Raw genomic sequence first — 15,289 nt, forward strand, 5'->3', positions numbered from 1 at the left:
TACGGCAGCGCCCGCGCCACCGCCCCCTCCGTCACCACGGCGCTGCCGGCGCCTATTGGCCTCGGCGGCCCCGCCTCTCTCCGCCTGGGCTCCGAGCCCGGGGAGATGGCGAGGGGGAGGCCGGGTGCCGTAAAGCAACGCGGCGGGAGGAGGGGGGAAGTCGTCTCAAGCGCGACGAGGAGGGTCGCCGTCGGCGGAGCTGCCGGCATTCCTCTGCAGCCCGTAGGGGAGAGCCGCGAGGCGGCTTTCCGAGCCACTATTGGCTGCAGGGCGGCGGCTGGTGGCTTCCCATTGGCCGCCGAGGGGCGCACCCCGCCCCCGCGGCGTCTCGCTCCGCCTCCTCAGCCCTTCAGTGGCGCGTGTCAGGGGCGCTGAGGGCGTCGGGGGCCTGCGGGGGGGGGGCGCGGCGCGCCCGCTGCGCCGGGGTGCGGGGTGCCTCGCGCGTCCGCTCGGAGCTGGGTGGGGGCGGGGGCGGGCCAGCGCCGCTGAGCGCCGGTGCCGGGTAGCCTGATCCGGCAGGTGCATCCGTGAGGGGAGGAGCGAGGAGCGGGACGCGCCCGCGGCAGGCCCCGTCGGGCGGGCGGCAGGCCTGCCGTGCCCGCGTCGCCCTTGGCCGTTACCCGCAGCCTGCGGGAGGCGGGTGGGCGAGTCCCGGCTTCCCTCCGACAAACGGCGTTTTCCCCGTCCCTGCCATGGCTGAGCTGACAGAGGACACGAAGCCATACGATATGTAATGCAGGACAGAAATCTGAGGGACCGGAATTGCTTCAGTGATCTTTTTCATAGGGTAGTCCCGAGGGGATTTAAAGAGCCCAGTTTGTGGACCTGGAATTTTTGGAGCTTTTGAAGTACAGGGTTATGACAGCACTGCAACACTTCAGCCTTTCCCTCTGTACCTGGACTGGGCCAAGGTGCCGTCTCTCTCACCAGCACTTTCTGTTTCATACCTGAGCAGAGTTACATGCTTAGAAGGGAAGATAAACTCTAACCCTGCTAATACCATCTCCATAAAATTTGGGCCATACAAACAAATACCTATATGTGAATTACATCTTTTATCTTTGCTGAGTGCACTAGAGATAGTGAAAATGGATGTTTATCTCCTGCTTTCCAAAGAATTGCAGCCTCAGTTTTACAGTCTGGAACTGGAGAGAGAGTGCAGCCTGGGGCGTACCTATGCTCTGCAAGAAGCCCTGGAGGCCATGGGTGCTGCTTTGTTTCCTTAAAAAAAACCACAAAAGCATAAGGGCTATGCACCCTTCTCTTGCTGCTTGCTTGCTTGGAGAGCAACAGGTTTGAGGCAAAGCATAGTGTTTCCTCTCCTTTTTCTGTATCTGCACCATATGATAGGACACCCCACAACCACCCCTGGCTTTGCTGTGTGGGAAAAAGAGTTTTAATCCTCTTGGTATACTGCATTACAAGAAGGCTTAACATATTAATTTCTGTGGACTCCTCATTTAAAAGCAGAAATGTGAATCTGAACGAGATCTCAAAGAATCATTTGTTTTAGCTGATTTGACTCGTGATGATGGAAGATGTATGGAAGTCAGTTCTATATGTTCAAACAAGAATTTCCTGTATCAGGATTCCATCTATCCTATATAGCCAGGCTCAGTCATTGATGTTAGAGCTACAGTTTACCTAAAAATGTAGCCTTGTTCTCTTTTACTGAAAATTTGTCATTTTTTTTCTTAACTCTGTGTATGGAGAAAAAAAAAAAGTCTGTCTGCATTAGAAGGCATCGTTGTTTAGTCTTTCTGGAGTAAACAAGTTCTTTCAGCCTTTTCTCACAGGCTGTGCCTTTTAAATCTCAACCTTTTCCTTACTCCATTTTTGTTTACAGCTTTCTTAAGGCATAGCCCCAACAAGGGTCAAAGCCTTCACCAGCAGTGAAGTACCCTTTTCTAATTTTGAGAGTATCCTGCTTTGTTTTCAAAGTGGTTAATGAAAGAATCATTAACTACAAATGTGCCCAGAAGAAACCAGTCCCACATGACAGGCTCTACCAGTTACACAACAAAAGCAGCTAACAAGGATCTAAAGTTTGCTTTTGCTGCAGTTCTGTATGCATTTATAGTAGTTTTATTTGCATACTATTTTTTAGGTTTCTTGTAGGGGTATCACAAGCTGTATAAAAGACTCCCTCAATTTATCACATTCACAGCTTCCTTTTTACCCCCTTAGCCTGTTCACCAGAGAAATTGGATTGGATTTGACATCAGTTGCTCTTGACAGGTCCGTGTTAGGGGTACTTTTAAGCATGTTGTTCCCTGAGTGAACATTAACTGACTGTTTAATAAATTATTCTAGCATTTTTTTTAAAATCAAAATTAGGCCATTTGACTTACGGTTTCCTGGGTTCTTGTTAACCCCTTCTGTTCAGACACATGCTCTTCTCCAGTGTTGGACTGCCCTGTCCTCTTCATGAGCTCAAGGATAATCATCGATGATCTCAAATTGCTTCTGCTAGGGCCTTGTGGACCTTCAGAGCAAGTTTCTTTAGGCCATGCCACACACTTTTTCTAAAATATATTTCACCTGTTCTTCTCCTGGTCTCAAGCATGCATCTATCTAATTTTTCATACTGAATTTAGACCTATTTGAGTTGTTATTATTACCATACTTCTGCCTTTACCTGTTATGAGCTCTTTCTGCATTATTTAGTGACTGCAGTTTCCTTTATTTTAATTTTTAATGCTTTTATCAAACTTTTTAGTTGTCTTTTTTGTCCGATGATAGTTGAAACTGATTCCATACCTTAACCTTTCTGATTCTGTTATCTGCAAGCTGACATCGTTCCTTTATTTTCAACTATTCATATGTTCTTTTGTCTGTGTACTGTATGTTCGCTTTTGATTTTTAGGTCATTAAATGCTTGTGAATAAGCCAAGCCATGTATGTCTCAAGATTGCTCCTACATTTCTTCTAATGAGAACAGGAAATTGTAGCTGGTTTGTTTTTCAGACAGATCCTCTGCAATCTTTTATCCCTTAGATTATCTTCACAAAAACCCTACCTGCCATTTCCTGGAATTTCTTCCTGGAATTCCCATTGCTTTCATTTGTTTCTCATTAGCCTTGTACTTCTGACCTCTGTGAGGAGATGCTTCTGAAGCTTATTAGGCTGACCAGTTATTCTCCTTGTTTTCCCTCAGCCTTTGGCCAGGTCACTACTTTTTTAACTCAGCTATTGACTTTACTGGCCGTCTTTAATCACTAGATTAGCAAGCTGGTGCCTTGAATTCCCTTCCTTGTTTTTAGCAGATAGACTCTAGGGTTGTCCAGCAGTTACTCTACATGGGACACGCTCTGATAACAGAAGTTTTATGTAGATAGCATTTCTGCAGCTCATCATCCCTTGCTGCCAGCACACAGCTGCACTCTCCTGAACTGCTGCCTGCAGCTGAGGGAACGGAGGAGAGCATCCCTGGCTCCTTCATCGTTGGTTCCAAAAATCTTCAGTGCTGGTGGTTTTGCTCACAAGGACGCATATGTAAGGTAGCCAGAGCTGTGTGAGCCTTAGTAATTTTTTGCAGTATCTTGGAATTTGTATCTGTGAGGAGGTGAGCTGCTGGATGATGGGTCTGTTTAGCAGATGAATACTGTGTCTTCCTTGGAAGAGAGTCTCCATATCCCACATTCCTTATCTCTGTGTGCAGGGGTGGCAGGGGCAAGCCTCCCAGCTGTGGTGGATATATAGCCTTTTCTTCTCTTCATCTCAGAACTGCAGCTCAAGAACCAGCAATTCTAGACCTCATCAAATGCAGATTCAGCTGCTGAGTAAAACAGCCTGCAATTTTTCTCCTTTTGGGGCATCTCTTTCTTCCTCTTGACATGTCTTTGTAGGCACATGCATGGTGGCATGTCCCTGTCAGGGTGAGAGGAATGTACTATCTGTCTGGCAATAAAACCAGTGAAGAAAATAGTGTTACGGACATTGCAGAACAATCTACTGAGGCTATGCAGTAGTTACGGTACTGGCATAAGACATGAAGTCAGTCCTAGAGGATGTACCTGCTATAACTGTTAACAAACATCTGCAGGGGAGAACGATGGTGCCTTTTCCCAGCTGTGAAAGGAATTGCAGGGAAACATTATTTAAATGTTGCATGACAGACAAGGGAACTACAATTAAACAAGCTGTTCAAGAAACTGTGACTTCAGGACTGAAGTAGCTATTATTTCCCTGCTGTGGTACTTCCAAAGTTGCAGAAAAATATGGAGAAATACGTATTGCTCAGACAGTCTTCCTAGACCTTCTAATGAAATACCTGTTCATTAAATGGACACAAATCCTATGGTATGTAGATGAGAAGGTTGACTAGAGCCATTGACTGACATTTAATCAGCCTGCAATATCAAATGGAGCCAAGCAAGAGCACAGGTTGATGTGATACTTGCATTTATCTTTTGTGTCTTTGACTACAAGGTACATTATCCCTGTGTGCTGGCAGGAGTGCTTGAAGAGTTGTAGACTGAATGCCCGAGAATGCTAACTCGGGAGGCTGCCTTATGCATCTCTGCAAAAATCTCTGCAAATGCGTGGTCAGCCCTGACACGTTTGCAGAGACATCCTAACAGAAATATGAATTTAGTATTAGTCTAAAGAAAACTAAAATAAATGCGTAACAACTAAATCACTTTAGAAGGAGCTATACCTCACTTTTGAAAACATTTCCTGAAATGCAGAAATTGTTTTCTCAGTGCTGAAAACCACAGAAGCTAGCAGGTAACAGTTTTCACACTGACCATGGAGTTGGCACACTATCACACAAGATCAGCATATATAATTTGCAAGTTTAATAGTTTCTATGTAAAACCTGATCAATTAGGATAAATTATTACATTATGGAACTAGAGGCATTTAATCATCTGCAGTTTTCAGTAGGTTCTGGAGTAGGATAAAACATCAAAAACCCCCTCATTTGATTCCAGCTGAGGACCTGCAAATAAGACAATGTTGTAATATTAATAAGACTGCAAGAAAAAGACAGACCCTCCTCTATTAATGGCCAAAGGAACACTATGATGTAGGAATTATAATGAACAAAGTAAAGAACTGAAAAATAAAATAGATGCAAAAAGGATCTGGAAAAAGCAGCTACTGTGATTAACAATCGTTGTAGGCAAGCCAAGCAACAGCTGTGCATAAGGAACTGAAGCAAGGGGTGCTACCTAAAACAAAGAAAAAAAGAAAGTATTTTGTGAGCATAGAAGACAAGCCTTCCAGGCAATTGTAATTGCTGCTTTTCCCTGCCTTACATGCAAAAAGACCTGTCTGTCGTGATTGGATTATGGTTTGGTGGGTCTGAACACTTGAAGCTTTTATTAGCGTAGTTATTCCTGTTATTCTAAATTTACATACGTAGGAAATCACACAGCTCTGGCCCTAATACAGTCTATATCATAGGCACATATAAAACAGCTTACCCTGTGCTGTGAAAGGCATATAACGTCCAGAGTTGCGTACAGACAAGGAGAAACAAGTACAACGCTCCGGCAGAGGGTTGGTTGAGTTTGCAGCTAGGCTGCACAAGTGCTTTTTCTCCATGCCCGAGAAACAGCTTGGATTAGATGGAGGCCACTGCTCAAGGGTGGGAGCAGCAACCACCCGGCTGCTAGTCTGACAGCTTCAAACCCTGTTCAAGGGGTGGGGGAAAAAAACAAAACCAACCCAAACCAATATCTTCCCCTACTTAAACTTACAGTACAACTGTTCTTATGGGCAAGTTTTCTCCTAAGATTTTTTTTTGCTAATAGCCAAATAGCTGTAGATAAAGGATGCACCCTGCATGAGTAGCACTTCATGTGTGTGGTGCAGCAGAGCCTCAGGGCAACTGGAAGATGTGGCTTTTCTGTGATGAGGCTGCTCTGAGTCTTTAATTAGTCACACATGATAAAATAGGCAGCCAAAATTGCAGCTGAAATTACTTAAGCCACCTTCATGCTGCAATACCTGTAGTGGTGATGACTGAATGCATCTGTTTTTACCATCATGAAGACTGAATTAGTTTTAATTGTTTTAAGATCTTTTACTGAGCTGAAGCTCATCTCTATTTATTTAATTATGTTTCAAATGAGATAATTGTAGGTTTTATTTCAAAACATAAAACTATATTGCTAGGGCTGTTTAGTAAATCAGTTTTTACAACATGGGGAAAGAATCCAGTTAATGGGTTTATTCACAGGTTGCTTATGCTCCTGCTTAGTAATGTAGATACAGGTGCTGGGCTACAAGGATATAGTGGTTACTATTTAAAAATGGACCTTTGTAACAGTAATTGTTTTTTAACTTATAAAATTCTCTTAAGTAAAGAAATTAGGACAATAAATGGTCATTTTCTAAAAACCATGCCACTCACATCCATGTAAGAAGAAACCCAAACCTGCTGTTTCTAGCATTGAACTGCTGTACTGCTGGTATCCTTGAAGCAATTGTGGATGATTATTTAGTGTTTGGGAAGGAAGAGGTGAGGGCTGCTTGTTCCATCAGGTGCACTCTGTACTTTATATTGCTAAATCGGGTCAGCTGAGGTAGGAGAGCCTCTTCCTGTAACATGACCTTACAAAATTCTCCTGCTTCACTCGGGGAAATCTTTTACAGTGAAATGACATACAGCCATCACTGTAATTATGTTCAGAGGAGCAGAGCAGTAGGGCTGGTGGTGCTCACTTGGCAGCCTGCATCTCTTAGCAGGCATCAAACTGGGCTGCAAAGCAGTGTTGGTTACCTCATTATGGAAAACCTGCTGTGGTGATGAATCCAATAGGATAACAACAACTAGAAATATCTTCTATTCTATTTAAAAAAAAAACTATTTCCTTTTTCTGAGGAAGAAGTATCAATGATGTGGCATGAACATCTCAAGTAACATTGTGAGAAGGTTTACTCCTTCCATCACTGCCTTGCAAAGTGTGTCTTGAAACACTTGTACTTCATGAGAAGAACTAGTCATGGGTTTTCTCCCAAGCTTTCTGTGTCCTTCTTAATGTGTTTTATCCAATAAAAACATCCCACAGGTTATAAGGAGCAAACTAAAATCAGGGTTCTGACTGATGGCAGAAAGTGAAGGGCTCAAAGTTGATACTGTTAGATAGGAACAGTCATTTTAGCTATGTAATCCTTTCCTCAGGACTTATGGGTCTTTTTTGAGCTGAATAAATATAAATTTAGTAGAACATGATAAAAATGTAAGTTCTTGGTATGTTTCACCACTAATAAATTCACTTAGCATATTTAATTATGCTGTTTCCCGGTGCCTTGGCTCTACCCAGCCTAAATAACCCAAGTGAGGCTGGAGGATGGCCAGGAAGGGGGGATCATTCCTACAGAAAAGTACAGTTCTGTGCTTCCCTCTTCTTCCAGCCTTTCCCCTGTTAAAGAATGACTACCCAAACTACTGCCACTGGAAGGCCTTGAACATAAATATTGGTAGACTTGATTTAGGAAAAAAAGCAATTAGCACACTTAAGCCAGAAAGGCATGATTACACCAGGGCTCACTTTGGTCTAATTACAGTATCCTTGGTGCTGTTTAATATGCTTAAGTTAGGGTCAGTTTTTCACTTGATGGACTGAGATTTCTCCTGCTCACTGGAGAACTGTGAGAGCAAGACAGCATCTAGGATGCCCCCGACTTACTAGAGGAAGCCAAAGGTTGTCTTTGATTGAATTGGTGATGCATGTCCAGATAGGGACCCTGAAATCACCTTTGGCCTATATCTTTAACTAAAAGAAAGGGGGGAAATTTCAGTAGACTACAGTGGATAAACAAACTGTGGACATACAAGATGAGTAACTTGAAGGTAAACATGCCAAAGTCCTTTCCAAAGCTACTGGGATCAAAGTGAAATAAACAATAGGTCCTGATGGACTTCTACAAGGCCATCCAGGACTCAACAGGGAGTTATTTAGGTTTATACAAGGTCTGAGAGAAAAAATAAAAAAGTACTGCTTCAAGTGTGTATACTTTTAAAAAAAATAGATGCATTTTACTCATGTACCCAAATGTGCATGTGCAAAAGTGAGATGGGTAGTTATAGACAACCTCCAAACTGGAGGGTCCTTTTCTTGTCAGAAGGATTTGAAATACTATGTCCCACAGACATCTGAGGCCATCTTTTGTATGGGTATTAATCTTTCAAATAAATATTAGTATTAGGTAGCGATGCTATAGTTTGAGTTCACAAGGACTATCTGTTTTTTTGCAAGAGATATTTTGTTTTTTACACTGAGAGCCTTATAAATTAAATATGAGAGCCAACATCCAAAAGCCATGCAATACCTTGCTCCTGATCCTTGGCAGCTGGAGTGGACCGCAGCGTCTGCCCTGCAGACCCAGCTTCCCTGCCAGAGTGGAAGTCAAACCTTTCACACTGAGCAGGAAGCTCAACAAAACCTAACCAAGAGGAGATGTGGAGCAGAGGAATGCCCTTATTGTGACACCACCCTGTGACTTTGGTGCTTATTTCTGCTTAGAGTGTCCCACCTGAAGGCTGTGCAGAAGTATGTTTTCACAACTTGCTGGGAGCAGCTCCTTCCTTTCTGTGGAAAGCTCAGGAGGAGGCAGCGTGAGCTTCACCTGTGCATCACATGAAACCCCTGTGGTTCCAGGGCTTGCCAAGGATGCTGCAGATCAGAGCAGGGAACTGCATCAGCTCCTTCCTCAGGCTGGTGTTGGTCAAATGCACATATCCCATCTCCCGGGAGTGTGATGCAAGCTTCCAGCTGTGTAGATTTATTTAAGGCTCTTTGGGCTCAAAAGCGGGACTGTCACTCTGCAGCAGGGCACCCCGATGGGGCTGGTTATGCAGCACTTCCAGACTAAGTGGCTGTCTTGCACAAGATCTCTGCCACATCATACCTCAGGGAGACTGCTCCTGCAGTGTTTGTCACAGAGGTGGAACAACTCTCACTAGATGTGATTGTTAGTGTTTAGGGTTTATCAAAAATTGTTCTTATGGAATTGCTAACATTTACAATCTTGAAGCTGAGGGAGGGAGCGGGGTAGTGTCTTCCCTGGAGAACCACCTTTTTTCACTGTCACTCTGCATTATTATGAACAGGATTTGCATTTGTTATTGACAATTTACTTCCCACTTTCCTTCCTTTTTTTTTTTTTCAATACCCAGGATACTGTGATTTGGACCTTGAAGCCTCTCTGTCTTTCTTGGAGTACATCTTACAGGTGTGCAGAAGCTGCATGAAGTCAGTTCATGAGTCATCATTCAGCTCCAGGCCTTGGAAATTTTAAGAATTCAAGGTTTTGTGGTCTAATTTTCACTCTCTCTCAAATAGCTTAATTCTAATTGGAGAGCTTATTGAAGATTAGACCCTTCTTTATCTCCATGTACTGGAAGGTTTCACTCATGTTTGACATCTGTTTGTTTAAGGCCCTCCTGTTGTTCACAGGATTAGGACACTACTAATGCTATTGTAACTGACTTCGATCTTAAGGCAGTGAGCGTTCTACTTTTTTTGGGGAACACCATTTATCCAGTCTTGCTACAGGTTTTAACCATATTGCACCAATGGTGTGAAACGGTATTCTAAATTAACATTATAGATAGTTGTAAACATCACAAAATTTCAGAGGGATATTCTATATTGTTAAAGACAGTAAAGACACAAATTTAAACAGAGCGAGTTGATTATTCCAGTTGTTTGTGGCCTAATAATCTTTGAATTAATCTTTGGAGTTCATCCATGAATCCTGTGGAAACCTGATCTGTTCTCTCAGTGCTGACTGCTTGTGGTAGGGCAGTATGAATGCATGCCATATTTGAGGCCAAACGAGACCATCATAGCATTTAAATTCATTTCCATATTACTGCAGACTATTGAAGTCATCCACTTGCCGCTGTACTAGCTTTGTGTCTCCTAAGGTGTGTCTACTGAAAGTGACTGAGAGGAATGGCAGACCCCTTTTTCTCTTTGTCTTTCAAACAAAACAGATTTGTTTTGTTCCAATGAAAAGACAGTCTCACTTCTAAAACTGTGGCTGCCTTATTTCCATTCTGCCACTGCACCCAGATGTTTGCCCGCTTTTGTGCTTCAGTCTGGCTCTCTGTGTTTCCAGAACGTGGGGGTTTCTCCCTGTGAAGACTCTTGTAGGCAATAATCAAGTCGCCTCTTGGCCATCTTCAGGATAAGCTGAACAGGCCAGGGTCTTTAATCATCTCCATGATAGGCATTTTGTGTTTTTCTCTGCATCTGAACTCGGCACACTTTAAATATATTCAGTGATATTCATTGGTGCATTTTAAAAACGGCACTTGAGGCCTGAATTATGGGTTTTGCATGCCGTTTTCTTACCTTTAACATATACTGCCTAATCTCTTCTTCAACTTTCCTTTAGAAGCCAGGGATGAAGCTTCCAGTTACACTGGTGAGGTTTTTCTTGTAATTCTTATAGATTGATTTTTAAAAGCATCAGGTGCTTGTTGCTGATATTGACTGAAAGTTTTGAGAAGACTGAAGCACTGGCATTTAAGCACAGAATGTGGCCAGTGGCAATGGATCTTCCCCAGTTAGGCATCCTACTTGAAATTAGGCATAATCTGGGAGGAAGCTTCTGTGACTGAGGGAGCCACCCAGCCTTTTTCAGACTGAGGTTTTAGCTGTTGACTGCATCACAGTGGGGGTATTCTTGACTTGAATTGCTATAAATGGTGTAAAAACATACCAAGTTTAAAGGTCATGCTAGTGTAAGACCAACAATATCTGCATATGTTGGTGGGCATAGTAATATATAACTCACCCTGTTTCAAATGTCTCCAAATACCTTAAAAGTGAGTGTTAAGAGGATGAGGCCAGGCTTTTTTTCAGTAGTGCCAAGGAACAGGACAAGGGGCAATGGGGGCATGAACTGAAACACAAGAAGTTCCATCTGAATGTGGGGAAGAACGTTTTTACCTTGAGGGTGACAGAGCGCTGGAACAGGCTGCCCAGAGAGGCTGTGGAGTCTCCTTCTCTGGAGACGTTCAAAACCCACCTGGACACAACTCCGTGCAACCTGCTCTAGGAGAACCTGCTTTAGCAGGGGCTTGGACTGGATGATCTCCAGAGGCCCCTTCCAACCCTGGCCATTCTGTGATTCTGTGAAATGCCAGTGCTGTGTTTTTCCTCACAGATTATCTGATGGTAGAACATGGGGCCACTTGGAGACTTCCTGGAACTAGGGATTGTGCAAATTGTGTGAATGTGCATGTTGGATACCTGACATGAGCTTCACAGAAGGTTGCTGTCATTCCTGGGCTTGGGAGAGTAATAACAAATTTGCACCTGAATCACAGAATAAATAATCCTCACCTTTGCTCAGCTGAACATGCACTTTTTTTCAGTGAGCCAAAAGCATGAATACATCTCGGCTGTGTATTCCACCTTATTTCTGCCTGTCTAAGCACACATTTGAGGAGCGTGTTCGTTCCTGGACAGTTTTTACCTGTGTGTATTAGTCCACAGACATGATAGAAAGATCGCAGCCCCAACAACTAATGTGCAACTCCGCTCAGAGTGTAACAGATGGCAGCAGACTGGTGCTTGAAGTGAGACCAGAGGTCCAAATAGCAAAAGATCAGCACTGTCAGGACTATTTAAAAGCTTATGGGTCACTCTTGTCACTTCTCTGAAGTGAAATGCAGGTTGTTGCTGTTCTCTGTGTTTAAGGTTCCATTGTAACAGCTAATGTTCCTAAAGACTAAATTGTTTTAGTACCAGCAGATGAAATAAATTTACGCCTTTAGGAAAAGTCTCATATGCTTAAATCCAAATTAAATCCAATTCTTTTCTCAGTATGCTGGTTTTGACTTCGAGGCGACATGGTTACTGACATTAGGGGATGACCACCCCACTGTGTCAGACTCAGTTGAGGTCACTGTAAATAATAGCATATGTGGAGGTTCACTTCTGAAATCCAAGTCAAATGCTAAGGTAAAACGCACCTTCACGCCTCACATTGACTATCCGTTGGAGAAGCAGCTAGTCTGAATGGGTGAGTAAAGCAGATCACTGATTATAACAGAATATACAATACAGAGAAGAGCCCAGACAATAACGTGACAATTGGAAAGCCTGGGTAAATGCCCTGGAAATCAGCAGCTCTTCACTTGCATGCCTTGGAAAGGAGACTTTCCTTAAAATAGAAGCCTGCTTTCTACAGTAGGGAAAGTGTGAAGCTTTGTGACTGTGGCTGTTTTTACCAGTGACTGCAGGATGGGAAGAATACTGAGGCAGGAGAGTGCCAAGCCAAAACAATGTGCAGCCTCACCGCAGACAGTGAGTCACCAGCCTTTTTATAAACCAATTTCCTCAACAAAGAATGGAATTGAACTCCGGCCAGCTTTGCTTGTTTAGAAAACAGTGAGAGCACCACAAACAGTTCTCCAGTCTATCTAGAAGAATGGACAGAGTTCCTCTTCTTCCATCTTGCATCTGGACAGCAGGAGTAGGGCGTCTTCAGCAGCCAGTGCACTGCGAAGTGGTCTATCGTTAACCTGAATAGCTGGGCATAGCTTGTCTTCAGCTTGTCATCACAGCTTTTAATGCAAAATCTCTGCTTCTTTTCATCTTCAGACATGAGCTATCATTGTTACTGCCTGTTATTTGCCTTGCTGTAGTGCCTGGGATGCTCAGCCAGCAGTTATCCTGCCCTTGAACAAGGTGCTGTACAGGCATATAACAAGACTTTCTGAGACTCAGGACCATGCTGATGGTACACCACAAGTGGGACACAAAAAGGGGGTGAAGCGGCCAAAGGTGAATTAGGATGGGATAAAGCAGGAGGAAGATATAAAAAGGAAATTAATATTGACTACAGAGCAGAGTTACAAGGGGGAGGGGCGTTGTTTGCTACTTTTTTAATTATTTTTTTTTCAACAAATGGGTTCTTTTCTATCCAGGGAAAAAAGCATGGTTGCGTATCAGTGAGTGCAGACACTGAAGATGGTTGCTAATGCAGATTTCCTAAAAGGGTCGTGTCTTGTATCAGGCACTTGAACATACTCTACAAAGCCTTCCTTTTAGACACCTCATTTATTTGTTTTCTGGGGTTGGAGGGTGACTCACATTTGCCTGCCCAGGGCCTGGCATGCCACAGGGCTTCCCAGCCAGGTCCTCTGCAAAGTGATATATGTCCAACAGTGGCTGAAGCTGGCTCATTCCTGGTCATGTTCGTGTGAAAGCAGGAATTAGAAGAGGGGAAGGAAGAGAAAGGCTGCTTGTTTTTTTTCTCCTCTCACTTTTCCCATTTGGATGTTCTCGTACATGACTATGGTTCTTCAGAAAAACCTCCTTTGTTAGCCACTGGGCCTATAAAAATGGATGTACAGTAGTCATTGGCTTGCCTGCCAGGGAGGGCAATGAAAACCACAAGATGGACCTGTGGGACAGAAGCTCGATAAGAGAGAGGAGGAATAATTCCTGGTAGGTACTGGGGTGGTGCGGAGGAAGAGGATGGGGAGGGACATACACATGTCTACACATGACATACACATACCATAAGGTCTAAAGGAGCTGGAAGGGTCCACTCTTTTAGGGACAGAGAAAAGAAAGGAAGGGCAGAAGTGGGAGAAGGAGAGGAGCAGCTGGCAGGAGAACAGAGGCATGAGACGACCTACGGTCAGAGCAGAAATCCTATGAGTAACATATTTGAAATCCAAGTTTGCTTGGTCATGCTCGCTTGGACCAGGATCATGCAGTTTCTCCCTGTCTGGTACCACATGCTGTTCCTGTGGGGAGCCTGAGCTGGGCTCACCACCGCTGTGATGCTGCTGGACATCCACAGACGTGAACGCCAGTGTCATGGTGTGCAGGCTCAGACATGGTAACACCAGGGAAGCAGAACGAATCCCTCAAAGCAGGAGAGGTTTCTTTTGCTTTTGTGGTCACTAGTAAGTTCAGCAAGCAGAAAGGATATGCAGGCTGCTTGCCAGTGGTGAGCACTTTCCAGAACCATACCTTGGAAGTTCCTTAAGGGGCAAGGGAAACCCTCGCCAGGCAGCTTGTGTGAAAGTGCTCATTTGTCTGACAGTGAAACCCCAAATTTGTCTGCTGGGTGAACTGCCTGACTGATGTGGGGTTAAAGGCTTACTTGTTGCTTCCCAAAGCGGAGGTTTGAGTATTCAGGCTGCACAGAGGTAACAGCTCCAGATACAGTTGGAAAAGGTAACTGTGCTTTTACTGTGACCAACACATGGCATTCAAACATGGCCAGTGCTTGGGGACTGGAAAGGAACTATGCAAAAACGAGCAGAATCCTTTATTTTCTTTTTTATTTCTTTATAAAGAAAGGAAAGGATGGGCATGCCAAGCCACAGCGGAGTACAGACAAGGGTGAGCACTGAGGCTTCTCCTTGGGGGCCATCCACAGTAAACTCTTGCCCTGGCATAGTACAGCTCCCCATCCCTCCTGCCAGGAGGGACCCAGCACGCAGCCAGCCCTTCAGCACAATTGCAGCTCTTTGAAGTCAGTTTGCACAGTTTCACAATACCGTCAGCCCACGTCACATGGGGCAGCAGCAGCTGAGGCCAGCAACAGTAGCAGCAGCAACACTGGGTACAGTGCACAGAAGAAAGGGAGCAAAGAGCTCATTTGCAAACAGTAGGTAACAATATAGAAAGTCCAAAGATCATCATTCTGCTATAAAAATATTACACTTCATAAAACCATGTACTATAAAAAAAATCTATTCAGAAACGCTGGTAAACATAATAAATATCTGTACACCGGCTGCCCTTTTCATACAGGAAACGTAAAAAGCGTGAGCCTCAGAAATCATGGTTTGTAAACATGAATATGGAGCCTGTAAACAAAGTGCTAGATCATGGTTCATTTCAAGGTCAAATTCATTTAATACTACCCAAGTAAACCCCTTGCACCGTGTCGTCACCTAAAGGCCACACTCCACCACTGGGACAGGAAGGGGGACGCTGCTCTGAGCTGTCCCCTTGTTTCACTGAAGGTGCACGTGAATGAAGGAACTAATACAGCAAGAGTGAAGGAAGCAGGATTTGGCTCTGAGTAGCAAATCAGAACCAATCTTCTAGCAACTGGTTTTCACTTTCTGCACTTCAAATGCTTAATTCCAGCCTCTCCTTTCAAAATCCGCCTTTATCAAAGAGGACATGCATTTTCCTCATTTGCCTTTCAAGCTAGTCTGAAAACTGCGACTGTAAAAGAAATTTAGGAGAAATAATGGAGCACAAATTGACTGTGTAACTACGTACAGCAAAGCAAGAAGCAGTGGTTGTACAGTTCAACACTGAACATTATGGTTTACACAGCACCG

General features: G+C 43.9%; 1 long non-coding RNA gene across 1 annotated transcript; it reads right to left on the reverse strand.

Moving 5' to 3' along the window:
* Positions 1-4,809: 4,809 nt before the first annotated feature.
* On the reverse strand, positions 4,810-6,471 carry LOC119150279. Its single transcript, XR_005104999.1, has 3 exons — positions 6,365-6,471; positions 5,433-5,641; positions 4,810-4,945 (listed from the first exon to the last, which is right to left on the reverse strand). It is a non-coding gene; the product is annotated as an uncharacterized LOC119150279 (long non-coding RNA).
* Between the last annotated feature and the right edge of the window lie 8,818 nt (positions 6,472-15,289).

Source organism: Falco rusticolus, chromosome 6 (genome assembly GCF_015220075.1).
Source record: "Falco rusticolus isolate bFalRus1 chromosome 6, bFalRus1.pri, whole genome shotgun sequence".
NCBI classification, from domain to species: Eukaryota; Metazoa; Chordata; class Aves; order Falconiformes; family Falconidae; genus Falco; species Falco rusticolus.